The sequence below is a fragment of the Halichoeres trimaculatus genome, unplaced genomic scaffold (genome assembly GCF_033239565.1).
Source record: "Halichoeres trimaculatus isolate MK-OKI-2021-1 unplaced genomic scaffold, fHalTri1.1 fHalTri1_scaffold_11, whole genome shotgun sequence".
Classification (NCBI taxonomy): domain Eukaryota; kingdom Metazoa; phylum Chordata; class Actinopteri; order Labriformes; family Labridae; genus Halichoeres; species Halichoeres trimaculatus.
Window position 1 is genome coordinate 25,937,986 of NW_027437189.1, and position 14,426 is coordinate 25,952,411.

Consider the following 14,426-nt stretch of genomic DNA (forward strand, 5'->3'; position numbering starts at 1 on the left):
TGGGCTTCCACGGGGGACACATAATTCATGCAATTTCAGCCAAAGTGAAAATTTCAATTTCTGCTCCAAATTTCAGGTCCGGACCTTACGTTCTGGGCTCAATGTGGTAAAACCTGAAACAGAGGTTTAAGCCCTCAGACTTGATTCAGAATGCATTTTTCTCACCTGGGATGGCATGGGCTTCCACGGGGGACACATAATTCATGCAATTTAAGCCAAAGTGAAAATTTCAATTTCTGCTCCAAATTTCAGGTCCGGCCCTTACGTTCTGGGCTCAATGTGGTAAAACCCGAAACAGAGGTTTTAGCACTCAGACTTGATTCAGGATGCATTTTTCTCACCTGGGATGGCATGGGCTTCCACGGGGGACACATAATTCATGCAATTTCAGCCAAAGTGAAAATTTCAATTTTGGCTCCAAATTTCAGGTCCGGCCCTTACGTTCTGGGCTCAATGTGGTAAAACCCGAAACAGAGGTTTTAGCCCTCAGACTTGATTCAGGATGCATTTTTCTCACCTGGGATGGCATGGGCTTCCACGGGGGACACATAATTCATGCAATTTCAGCCAAAGTGAAAATTTCAATTTTGGCTCCAAATTTCAGGTCCGGCCCTTACGTTCTGAGCTCAATGTGGTAAAACCCGAAACAGAGGTTTTAGCCCTCAGACTTGATTCAGGATGCATTTTTCTCACCTGGGATGGCATGGGCTTCCACGGGGGACACATAATTCATGCAATTTCAGCCATACTGAAAATTTCAATTTTGGCTCCAAATTTCAGGTCCGGACCTTACGTTCTGGGTTCAATGTGGTAAAACCCGAAACAGAGGTTTTAGCCCTCAGACTTGATTCAGGATGCATTTTTCTCACCTGGGATGGCATGGGCTTCCACGAGGGACACATAATTCATGCAATTTCAGCCAAAGTGAAAATTTGAATTTCTGCTCCAAATTTCAGGTCCGGCCATTACGTTCTGGGCTCAATGTGGTAAAACCCGAAACAGAGGTTTTGGCACTCAGACTTGATTCAGGATGCATTTTTCTCACCTGGGATGGCATGGGCTTCCACGGGGGACACATATTTCATGCAATTTCAGCCAAAGTGAATATTTCAATTTCTGCTCCAAATTTCAGGTCCGGCCCTTACGTTCTGGGCTCAATGTGGTAAAACCCGAAACAGAGGTTTTAGCACTCAGACTTGATTAAGGATGCATTTTTCTCACCTGGGATGGCATGGGCTTCCACGAGGGACACATATTTCACTCAATTTCAGCCAAACTGAAAATTTCAATTTTGGCTCCAAATTTCAGGTCCGGCCCTTGCGTTCTGGGCTCAATCTGGTAAAACCCGAAACAGATGTTTTAGCCCTCAGACTTGATTCAGGATGCATTTTTCTCACCTGGGATGGCATGGGCTTCCACGGGGGACACATATTTCATGCAATTTCAGCCAAACTGAAAATTTCAATTTTGGCTCCAAATTTCAGGTCCGGCCCTTACGTTCTGGGCTCAATGTGGTAAAACCCGAAACAGAGGTTTTGGCACTCAGACTTGATTCAGGATGCATTTTTCTCACCTGGGATGGCATGGGCTTCCACGGGGGACACATATTTCATGCAATTTCAGCCAAAGTGAAAATTTTAATTTTGGCTCCAAATTTCAGGTCCGGCCCTTACGTTCTGGGCTCAATGTGGTAAAACCCGAAACAGAGGTTTTCGCCCTCAGACTTGATTCAGGATGCATTTTTCTCACCTGGGATGGCATGGGCTTCCACGGGGGACACATATTTCATGCAATTTAAGCCAAAGTGAAAATTTCAATTTTGGCTCCAAATTTCAGGTCCGGCCCTTACGTTCTGGGCTCAATGTGGTAAAACCCGAAACAGAGGTTTTAGCCCTCAGACTTGATTCAGGATGCATTTTTCTCATCTGGGATGGCATGGGCTTCCACGGGGGACACATATTTCATGCAATTTAAGCCAAAGTGAAAATTTCAATTTTGGCTCCAAATTTCAAGTCCGGCCCTTACGTTCTGGGCTCAATGTGGTAAAACCCGAAACAGAGGTTTTACCCCTTAGACTTGATTCAGGATGCATTTTTCTCACCTGGGATGGCATGGGCTTCCACGGGGGACACATATTTCATGCAATTTCAGCCAAACTGAAAATTTCAATTTTGGCTCCAAATTTCAGGTCCGGCCCTTACGTTCTGGGCTCAATGTGGTAAAACCTGAAACAGAGGTTTTAGCCCTCAGACTTGATTCAGGATGCATTTTTCTCACCTGGGATGGCATGGGCTTCCACGGGGGACACATATTTCATGCAATTTCAGCCATACTGAAAATTTCAATTTTGGCTTCAAATTTCAGGTCCGGCCCTTACGTTCTGGGCTCAATGTGGTAAAACCTGAAACAGAGGTTTTACCCCTTAGACCTGATTCAGGATGCATTTTTCTCACCTGGGATGGCATGGGCTTCCACGGGGGACACATATTTCATGCAATTTCAGCCATACTGAAAATTTCAATTTTGGCTCCAAATTTCAGGTCCGGCCCTTACGTTCTGGGCTCAATGTGGTAAAACCTGAAACAGAGGTTTTACCCCTTAGACTTGATTCAGGATGCATTTTTCTCACCTGGGATGGCATGGGCTTCCACGGGGGACACATATTTCATGCAATTTCAGCCATACTGAAAATTTCAATTTTTGCTCCAAATTTCAGGTCCGGCCCTTACGTTCTGAGCTCAATGTGGTAAAACCCGAAACAGAGGTTTTAGCACTCAGACTTGATTCAGGATGCATTTTTCTCACCTGGGATGGCATGGGCTTCCACGGGGGACACATAATTCATGCAATTTCAGCCAAAGTGAAAATTTCAATTTCTGCTCCAAATTTCAGGTCCAGACCTTACGTTCTGGGCTCAATGTGGTAAAATCCGAAACAGAGGTTTTCGCCCTCAGACTTGATTCGGGATGCATTTTTCTTACCTAGGATGGCATGGGCCTCCACGGGGGACACATAATTCATGCAATTTCAGCCAAACTGAAAATTTCAATTTTGGCTCCAAATTTCAGGTCCGGCCCTTACGTTCTGGGCTCAATGTGGTAAAACCCGAAACAGAGGTTTTAGCACTCAGACTTGATTCAGGATGCATTTTTCTCACCTGGGATGGCATGGGCTTCCACGGGGGACACATATTTCATACAATTTCAGCCATACTGAAAATTTCAATTTTGGCTCCAAATTTCAGGTCCGGCCCTTACGTTCTGGGCTCAATGTGGTAAAACCCGAAACAGAGGTTTTCGCCCTCAGACTTGATTCAGGATGCATTTTTCTCACCTGGGATGGCATGGGCTTCCACGAGGGACACATATTTCATGCAATTTCAGCCAAAGTGAAAATTTGAATTTCTGCTCCAAATTTCAGGTCCGGCCCTTACGTTCTGGGCTCAATGTGGTAAAACCCGAAACAGAGGTTTTAGCACTCAGACTTGATTCAGGATGCATTTTTCTCACCTGGGATGGCATGGGCTTCCACGGGGGACACATAATTCATGCAATTTCAGCCAAAGTGAAAATTTCAATTTTGGCTCCAAATTTCAGGTCCGGCCCTTACGTTCTGGGCTCAATGTGGTAAAACCCGAAACAGAGGTTTTAGCACTCAGACTTGATTCAGGATGCATTTTTCTCACCTGGGATGGCATGGGCTTCCACGGGGGACACATAATTCATGCAATTTCAGCCAAAGTGAAAATTTCAATTTCTGCTCCAAATTTCAGGTCCGGACCTTACGTTCTGGGCTCAATGTGGTAAAACCCGAAACAGAGGTTTTCGCCCTCAGACTTGATTCAGGATGCATTTTTCTCACCTGGGATGGCATGGGCTTCCACGGGGGACACATAATTCATGCAATTTAAGCCAAAGTGAAAATTTCAATTTCTGCTCCAAATTTCAGGTCCTGCCCTTACGTTCTGGGCTCAATGTGGTAAAACCCGAAACAGAGGTTTTAGCCCTCAGACTTGATTCAGGATGCATTTTTCTCACCTGGGATGGCATGGGCTTCCACGGGGGACACATAATTCATGCAATTTCAGCCAAAGTGAAAATTTCAATTTTGGCTCCAAATTTCAGGTCCGGCCCTTACGTTCTGGGCTCAATGTGGTAAAACCCGAAACAGAGGTTTTAGCCCTCAGACTTGATTCAGGATGCATTTTTCTCACCTGGGATGGCATGGGCTTCCACGGGGGACACATAATTCATGCAATTTCAGCCAAACTGAAAATTTCAATTTTGGCTCCAAATTTCAGGTCCGGCCCTTACGTTCTGAGCTCAATGTGGTAAAACCCGAAACAGAGGTTTTAGCCCTCAGACTTGATTCAGGATGCATTTTTCTCACCTGGGATGGCATGGGCTTCCACGGGGAACACATATTTCATGCAATTTCAGCCAAAGTGAAAATTTCAATTTTGGCTCCAAATTTCAGGTCCGGCCTTGCGTTCTGAGCTCAATCTGGTAAAACCCGAAACAGATGTTTTAGCCCTCAGACTTGAATCAGGATGCATTTTTCTCACCTGGGATGGCATGGGCTTCCACAGGAGACACATATTTCATGCAATTTCAGCCAAACTGAAAATTTCAATTTTGGCTCCAAATTTCAGGTCCGGCCCTTACGTTCTGGGCTCAATGTGGTAAAACCTGAAACAGAGGTTTTAGCCCTCAGACTTGAATCAGAATGCATTTTTCTCACCTGGGATGGCATGGGCTTCCACGGGGGACACATAATTCATGCAATTTCAGCCAAAGTGAAAATTTCAATTTCTGCTCCAAATTTCAGGTCCGGCCCTTACGTTCTGGGCTCAATGTGGTAAAACCCAAAACAGAGGTTTTGGCACTCAGACTTGATTCAGGATGCATTTTTCTCACCTGGGGTGGCATGGGCTTCCACGAGGGACATATATTTCATGCAATTTCAGCCAAAGTGAAAATTTCAATTTTGGCTCCAAATTTCAAGTCCGGCCCTTAGGTTCTGAGCTCAATGTGGTAAAACCCGAAACAGAGGTTTTAGCACTCAGACTTGATTCAGGATGCATTTTTCTCACCTGGGATGGCATGGGCTTCCACGGGGGAGACATATTTCATGCAATTTCAGCCAAAGTTAAAATTTCAATTTTGGCTCCAAATTTCAGGTCCAGCCCTTACGTTCTGGGCTCAATGTGGTAAAACCTAAAACAGAGGTTTTACAACTAAGACTTGATTCAGGATGCATTTTTCTCACCTGGGATGGCATGGGCTTCCACGGGGGACACATATTTCATGCAATTTCAGCCAAAGGGAAAATTTCAATTTTGGCTCCAAATTTCAGGTCCGGCCCTTACGTTCTGGGCTCAATGTGGTAAAACCCGAAACAGAGGTTTAAGCACTCAGACTTGATTCAGGATGCATTTTTCTCACCTGGGATGGCATGGGCTTCCACGGGGGACACATATTTCATGCAATTTAAGCCAAAGTGAAAATTTCAATTTTGGCTCCAAATTTCAGGTCCGGCCCTTACGTTCTGGGCTCAATGTGGTAAAACCTGAAACAGAGGTTTTAGCCCTCAGACTTGATTCAGAATGCATTTTTCTCACCTGGGATGGCATGGGGTTCCACGGGGGACACATATTTCATGCAATTTCAGCCAAAGTGAAAATTTCAATTTCTGCTCCAAATTTCAGGTCCGGACCTTACGTTCTGGGCTCAATGTGGTAAAACCCGAAACAGAGGTTTTCGCCCTCAGACTTGATTCAGGATGCATTTTTCTCACCTGGGATGGCATGGGCTTCCACGGGGGACACATAATTCATGCAATTTAAGCCAAAGTGAAAATTTCAATTTCTGCTCCAAATTTCAGGTCCAGCCCTTACGTTCTGGGCTCAATGTGGTAAAACCCGAAACAGAGGTTTTAGCACTCAGACTTGATTCAGGATGCATTTTTCTCACCTGGGATGGCATGGGCTTCCACGGGGGACACATAATTCATGCAATTTCAGCCAAAGTGAAAATTTCAATTTTGGCTCCAAATTTCAGGTCCGGCCCTTACGTTCTGGGCTCAATGTGGTAAAACCCGAAACAGAGGTTTTAGCCCTCAGACTTGATTCAGGATGCATTTTTCTCACCTGGGATGGCATGGGCTTCCACAGAGGACACATAATTCATGCAATTTCAGCCAAAGTGAAAATTTCAATTTTGGCTCCAAATTTCAGGTCCGGCCCTTACGTTCTGAGCTCAATGTGGTAAAACCCGAAACAGAGGTTTTAGCCCTCAGACTTGATTCAGGATGCATTTTTCTCACCTGGGGTGGCATGGGCTTCCACGGGGGACACATATTTCATGCAATTTCAGCCAAAGTGAAAATTTCAATTTTGGCTCCAAATTTCAGGTCCGGCCTTGCGTTCTGAGCTCAATCTGGTAAAACCCGAAACAGATGTTTTAGCCCTCAGACTTGAATCAGGATGCATTTTTCTCACCTGGGATGGCATGGGCTTCCACGGGAGACACATATTTCATGCAATTTCAGCCAAACTGAAAATTTCAATTTTGGCTCCAAATTTCAGGTCCGGCCCTTACGTTCTGGGCTCAATGTGCTAAAACCTGAAACAGAGGTTTTCGCCATCAGACTTGATTCAGAATGCATTTTTCTCACCTGGGATGGCATGGGCTTCCACGGGGGACACATAATTCATGCAATTTCAGCCAAAGTGAAAATTTCAATTTCTGCTCCAAATTTCAGGTCCGGCCCTTACGTTCTGGGCTCAATGTGGTAAAACCCAAAACAGAGGTTTTGGCACTCAGACTTGATTCAGGATGCATTTTTCTCACCTGGGGTGGCATGGGCTTCCACGGGGGACATATATTTCATGCAATTTCAGCCAAAGTGAAAATTTCAATTTTGGCTCCAAATTTCAAGTCCTGCCCTTAGGTTCTGAGCTCAATGTGGTAAAACCCGAAACAGAGGTTTTAGCACTCAGACTTGATTCAGGATGCATTTTTCTCACCTGGGATGGCATGGGCTTCCACGGGGGAGACATATTTCATGCAATTTCAGCCAAAGTGAAAATTTCAATTTTGGCTCCAAATTTCAGGTCCGGCCCTTACGTTCTGGGCTCAATGTGGTAAAACCTAAAACAGAGGTTTTACAACTTAGACTTGATTCAGGATGCATTTTTCTCACCTGGGATGGCATGGGCTTCCACGGGGGACACATATTTCATGCAATTTAAGCCAAAGTGAAAATTTCAATTTTGGCTCCAAATTTCAGGTCCGGCCCTTAAGTTCTGGGCTCAATGTGGTAAAACCTGAAACAGAGGTTTTAAGCCTCAGACTTGATTCAGAATGCATTTTTCTCACCTGGGATGGCATGGGCTTCCACGGGGGACACATATTTCATGCAATTTCAGCCAAAGTGAAAATTTCAATTTCTGCTCCAAATTTCAGGTCCGGACCTTACGTTCTGGGCTCAATGTGGTAAAACCCGAAACAGAGGTTTTCGCCCTCAGACTTGATTCAGGATGCATTTTTCTCACCTGGGATGGCATGGGCTTCCACGGGGGACACATAATTCATGCAATTTAAGCCAAAGTGAAAATTTCAATTCCTGCTCCAAATTTCAGGTCCGGCCCTTACGTTCTGGGCTCAATGTGGTAAAACCCGAAACAGAGGTTTTAGCACTCAGACTTGATTCAGAATGTATTTTTCTCACCTGGGATGGCATGGGCTTCCACGGGGGACACATATTTCATGCATTTTCAGCCAAAGTGAAAATTTCAATTTTGGCTCCAAATTTCAGGTCCGGCCCTTACGTTCTGGGCTCAATGTGGTAAAACCCGAAACAGAGGTTTTAGCACTCAGACTTGATTCAGAATGCATTTTTCTCACCTGGGATGGCATGGGCTTCCACGGGGGACACATAATTCATGCAATTTCAGCCAAAGTGAAAATTTCAATTTCTGCTCCAAATTTCAGGTCCGGACCTTGCGTTCTGAGCTCAATCTGGTAAAACCCGAAACAGATGTTTTACCCCTTAGACTTGATTCAGGATGCATTTTTCTCACCTGGGATGGCATGGGCTTCCACGGGGGACACATATTTCATGCAATTTCCGCCAAAGGGAAAATTTCAATTTTGGCTCCAAATTTCAGGTCCGGCCCTTACGTTCTGGGCTCAATGTGGTAAAACCTGGAACAGAGGTTTTAGCCCTCAGACTTGATTCAGGATGCATTTTTCTCACCTGGGATGGCATGGGCTTCCACGGGGCACACATAATTCATGCAATTTCAGCCAAAGTGAAAATTTGAATTTCTGCTCCAAATTTCAGGTCCGGCCCTTACGTTCTGGGCTCAATGTGGTAAAACCCGAAACAGAGGTTTTCGCCCTCAGACTTGATTCAGGATGCATTTTTCTCACCTGGGATGGCATGGGCTTCCACGGGGGACACATAATTCATGCAATTTAAGCCAAAGTGAAAATTTGAATTTCTGCTCCAAATTTCAGGTCCGGCCCTTACGTTCTGGGCTCAATGTGGTAAAACCCGAAACAGATGTTTTAGCCCTCAGACTTGAATCAGGATGCATTTTTCTCACCTGGGATGGCATGGGCTTCCACGGGGGACACATATTTCATGCAATTTCAGCCAAAGTGAAAATTTCAATTTTGGCTCCAAATTTCAGGTCCGGCCCTTACGTTCTGGGCTCAATGTGGTAAAACCCGAAACAGAGGTTTTCGCCCTCAGACTTGATTCAGGATGCATTTTTCTCACCTGGGATGGCATGGGCTTCCACGGGGGACACATATTTCATGCAATTTCAGCCAAACTGAAAATTTCAATTTTGGCTCCAAATTTCAGGTCCGGCCCTTACGTTCTGGGCTCAATGTGGTAAAACCCGAAACAGAGGTTTTAGCCCTCAGACTTGATTCAGGATGCATTTTTCTCACCTGGGATGGCATGGGCTTCCACGGGGGACACATATTTCATGCAATTTCAGCCTAACTGAAAATTTCAATTTTGGCTCCAAATTTCAGGTCCGGACCTTACGTTCTGGGTTCAATCTGGTAAAACCCGAAACAGAGGTTTTAGTACACAGACTTGATTCAGGATGCATTTTTCTCACCTGGGATGGCATGGGCTTCCACGGGGGACACATATTTTATGAAATTTTAGCCAAAGTGAATATTTCAATTTCTGCTCCAAATTTAAGGTCCGGCCCTTACGTTCTGGGCTCAATGTGGTAAAACCCGAAACAGATGTTTTAGCACTCAGACTTGATTTAGGATGCATTTTTCTCACCTGGGATGGCATGGGCTTCCACGAGGGACACATATTTCACTCAATTTCAGCCAAACTGAAAATTTCAATTTTGGCTCCAAATTTCAGGTTGCGTTCCCTAGCGTTCTGGGCTCAATCTGGTAAAACCCGAAACAGAGGTTTTCGCCCTCAGACTTGATTCAGAATGCATTTTTCTCACCTGGGATAGCATGGGCTTCCACGGGGGACACATATTTCATGCAATTTAAGCCAAAGTGAAAATTTCAATTTTGGCTCCAAATTTCAGGTCCGGCCCTTACGTTCTGGGCTCAATGTGGTAAAACCCGAAACAGAGGTTTTAGCCCTCAGACTTGATTCAGGATGCATTTTTCTCATCTGGGATGGCATGGGCTTCCACGGGGGACACATATTTCATGCAATTTCAGGCATACTGAAAATTTCAATTTTGGCTTCAAATTTCAGGTCCGGCCCTTACGTTCTGGGCTCAATGTGGTAAAACCTGAAACAGAGGTTTTACCCCTTAGACCTGATTCAGGATGCATTTTTCTCACCTGGGATGGCATGGGCTTCCACGGGGGACACATATTTCATGCAATTTCAGCCATACTGAAAATTTCAATTTTGGCTCCAAATTTCAGGTCCGGCCCTTACGTTCTGGGCTCAATGTGGTAAAACCTGAAACAGAGGTTTTACCCCTTAGACTTGATTCAGGATGCATTTTTCTCACCTGGGATGGCATGGGCTTCCACGGGGGACACATATTTCATGCAATTTCAGCCATACTGAAAATTTCAATTTTTGCTCCAAATTTCAGGTCCGGCCCTTACGTTCTGAGCTCAATGTGGTAAAACCCGAAACAGAGGTTTTAGCACTCAGACTTGATTCAGGATGCAATTTTCTCACCTGGGATGGCATGGGCTTCCACGGGGGACACATATTTCATGCAATTTCAGCCAAAGTGAAAAATTTCAATTTCTGCTCCAAATTTCAGGTCCGGACCTTACGTTCTGGGCTCAATGTGGTAAAATCCGAAACAGAGGTTTTCGCCCTCAGACTTGATTCGGGATGCATTTTTCTCACCTGGGATGGCATGGGCCTCCACGGGGGACACATAATTCATGCAATTTCAGCCAAACTGAAAATTTCAATTTTGGCTCCAAATTTCAGGTCCGGCCCTTACGTTCTGGGCTCAATGTGGTAAAACCTGAAACAGAGGTTTTACCCCTTAGACCTGATTCAGGATGCATTTTTCTCACCTGGGATGGCATGGGCTTCCACGGGGGACACATATTTCATGCAATTTCAGCCATACTGAAAATTTCAATTTTGGCTCCAAATTTCAGGTCCGGCCCTTACGTTCTGGGCTCAATGTGGTAAAACCTGAAACAGAGGTTTTACCCCTTAGACTTGATTCAGGATGCATTTTTCTCACCTGGGATGGCATGGGCTTCCACGGGGGACACATATTTCATGCAATTTCAGCCATACTGAAAATTTCAATTTTTGCTCCAAATTTCAGGTCCGGCCCTTACGTTCTGAGCTCAATGTGGTAAAACCCGAAACAGAGGTTTTAGCACTCAGACTTGATTCAGGATGCATTTTTCTCACCTGGGATGGCATGGGCTTCCACGGGGGACACATATTTCATGCAATTTCAGCCAAAGTGAAAATTTCAATTTCTGCTCCAAATTTCAGGTCCGGACCTTACGTTCTGGGCTCAATGTGGTAAAATCCGAAACAGAGGTTTTCGCCCTCAGACTTGATTCGGGATGCATTTTTCTCACCTGGGATGGCATGGGCCTCCACGGGGGACACATAATTCATGCAATTTCAGCCAAACTGAAAATTTCAATTTTGGCTCCAAATTTCAGGTCCGGCCCTTACGTTCTGGGCTCAATGTGGTAAAACCCGAAACAGAGGTTTTAGCACTCAGACTTGATTCAGGATGCATTTTTCTCACCTGGGATGGCATGGGCTTCCACGGGGGACACATATTTCATGCAATTTCAGCCTAACTGAAAATTTCAATTTTGGCTCCAAATTTCAGGTCCGGCCCTTACGTTCTGGGCTCAATGTGGTAAAACCCGAAACAGAGGTTTTAGCCCTCAGACTTGATTCAGGATGCATTTTTCTCACCTGGGATGGCATGGGCTTCCACGAGGGACACATATTTCACTCAATTTCAGCCAAAGTGAAAATTTCAATTTTGGCTCCAAATTTCAGGTCCGGCCCTTACGTTCTGGGCTCAATGTGGTAAAACCCGAAACAGATGTTTTACCCCTTAGACTTGATTCAGGATGCATTTTTCTCCCCTGGGATGGCATGGGCTTCCACGGGGGAGACATATTTCATGCAATTTCAGCCAAAGTGAAAATTTCAATTTTGGCTCCAAATTTCAGGTCCGGCCCTTACGTTCTGGGCTCAATGTGGTAAAACCTGAAACAGAGGTTTTACAACTAAGACTTGATTCAGGATGAATTTTTCTCACCTGGGATGGCATGGGCTTCCACGGGGGACACATATTACATGCAATTTCAGCCAAAGGGAAAATTTCAATTTTGGCTCCAAATTTCAGGTCTGGCCCTTACGTTCTGGGCTCAATGTGGTAAAACCTGAAACAGAGGTTTTCGCCCTCAGACTTGATTCAGGATGCATTTTTCTCACCTGGGATGGCATGGGCTTCCACGAGGGACACATATTTCACTCAATTTCAGCCAAAGTGAAAATTTCAATTTTGGCTCCAAATTTCCGGTCCGGCCCTTACGTTCTGGGCTCAATGTGGTAAAACCCGAAACAGATGTTTTACCCCTTAGACTTGATTCAGGATGCATTTTTCTCACCTGGGATGGCATGGGCTTCCACGGGGGACACATATTTCATGCAATTTCAGCCAAAGTAAAAATTTCAATATTGGCTCCAAATTTCAGGTCCGGTCCTTGCGTTCTGATTTCAATCTGGTAAAACCCGAAACAGATGTTTTAGCACTCAGACTTGATTCAGGATGCATTTTCTCACCTGGGATGGCATGGGCTTCCACGAGGGCACATATTTCACTCAATTTCAGCCAAAGTGAAAATTTGAATTTCTGCTCCAAATTTCAGGTCCGGCCCTTACGTTCTGGGCTCAATGTGGTAAAACCCGAAACAGAGGTTTTCGCCCTCAGACTTGATTCAGGATGCATTTTTCTCACCTGGGATGGCATGGGCTTCCACGGGGGACACATAATTCATGCAATTTCAGCCAAAGTTAAAATTTGAATTTCTGCTCCAAATTTCAGGTCCGGCCCTCACGTTCTGGGCTCAATGTGGTAAAACCTGAAACAGAGGTTTTAACCCTTAGACTTGATTCAGGATGCATTTTTCTCACCTGGGATGGCATGGGCTTCCACGGGGGACATATATTTCATGCAATTTCAGCCAAAGTGAAAATTTCAATTTTGGCTCCAAATTTCAAGTCCGGCCCTTAGGTTCTGAGCTCAATGTGGTCAAACCCGAAACAGAGGTTTTAGCCCTCAGACTTGATTCAGGATGCATTTTTCTCACCTGGGATGGCATGGGCTTCCACGGGGGAGACATATTTCATGCAATTTCAGCCAAAGTTAAAATTTCAATTTTGGCTCCAAATTTCAGGTCCGGCCCTTACGTTCTGGGCTCAATGTGGTAAAACCCGAAACAGAGGTTTTAGCACTCAGACTTGATTCAGGATGCATTTTTCTCACCTGGGATGGCATGGGCTTCCACGGGGGAGACATATTTCATGCAATTTCAGCCAAAGTTAAAATTTCAATTTTGGCTCCAAATTTCAGGTCCGGCCCTTACGTTCTGGGCTCAATGTGGTAAAACCTAAAACAGAGGTTTTACAACTTAGACTTGATTCAGGATGCATTTTTCTCACCTGGGATGGCATGGGCTTCCACGGGGGACACATATTTCATGCAATTTAAGCCAAAGTGAAAATTTCAATTTTGGCTCCAAATTTCAGGTCCGGCCCTTACGTTCTGGGCTCAATGTGGTAAAACCTGAAACAGAGGTTTTAGCCCTCAGACTTGATTCAGGATGCATTTTTCTCACCTGGGATGGCATGGGCTTCCACGGGGGACACATATTTCATGCAATTTCAGCCAAAGTGAAAATTTCAATTTTGGCTCCAAATTTCAGGTCCGGCCCTTACGTTCTGGGCTCAATGTGGTAAAACCCGAAACAGAGGTTTTCGCCCTCAGACTTGATTCAGGATGCATTTTTCTCACCTGGGATGGCATGGGCTTCCACGGGGGACACATAATTCATGCAATTTAAGCCAAAGTGAAAATTTCAATTTCTGCTCCAAATTTCAGGTCCGGCCCTTACGTTCTGGGCTCAATGTGGTAAAACCCGAAACAGAGGTTTTAGCACTCAGACTTGATTCAGAATGCATTTTTCTCACCTGGGATGGCATGGGCTTCCACGGGGGACACATATTTCATGCAATTTCAGCCAAAGTGAAAATTTTAATTTTGGCTCCAAATTTCAGGTCCGGCCCTTACGTTCTGGGCTCAATGTGGTAAAACCCGAAACAGAGGTTTTCGCCCTCAGACTTGATTCAGGATGCATTTTTCTCACCTGGGATGGCATGGGCTTCCACGGGGGACACATATTTCATGCAATTTAAGCCAAAGTGAAAATTTCAATTTTGGCTCCAAATTTCAGGTCCGGCCCTTGCGTTCTGGGCTCAATGTGGTAAAACCTGAAACAGAGGTTTTAGCCCTCAGACTTGATTCAGGATGCATTTTTCTCATCTGGGATGGCATGGGCTTCCACGGGGGACACATGATTGATGCTATTTCCGCCGAACTGAAAATTTCAATTTTGGCTCCAAATTTCAGGTCCGGCCCTTACGTTCTGGGCTCAATGTGGTAAAACCCGAAACAGAGGTTTTACCCCTTAGACTTGATTCAGGATGCATTTTTCTCACCTGGGATGGCATGGGCTTCCACGGGGGAGACATATTTCATGCAATTTCAGCCAAAGTTAAAATTTCAATTTTGGCTCCAAATTTCAGGTCCGGCCCTTACGTTCTGGGCTCAATGTGGTAAAACCTGAAACAGAGGTTTTAGCCCTCAGACTTGATTCAGGATGCATTTTTCTCACCTGGGA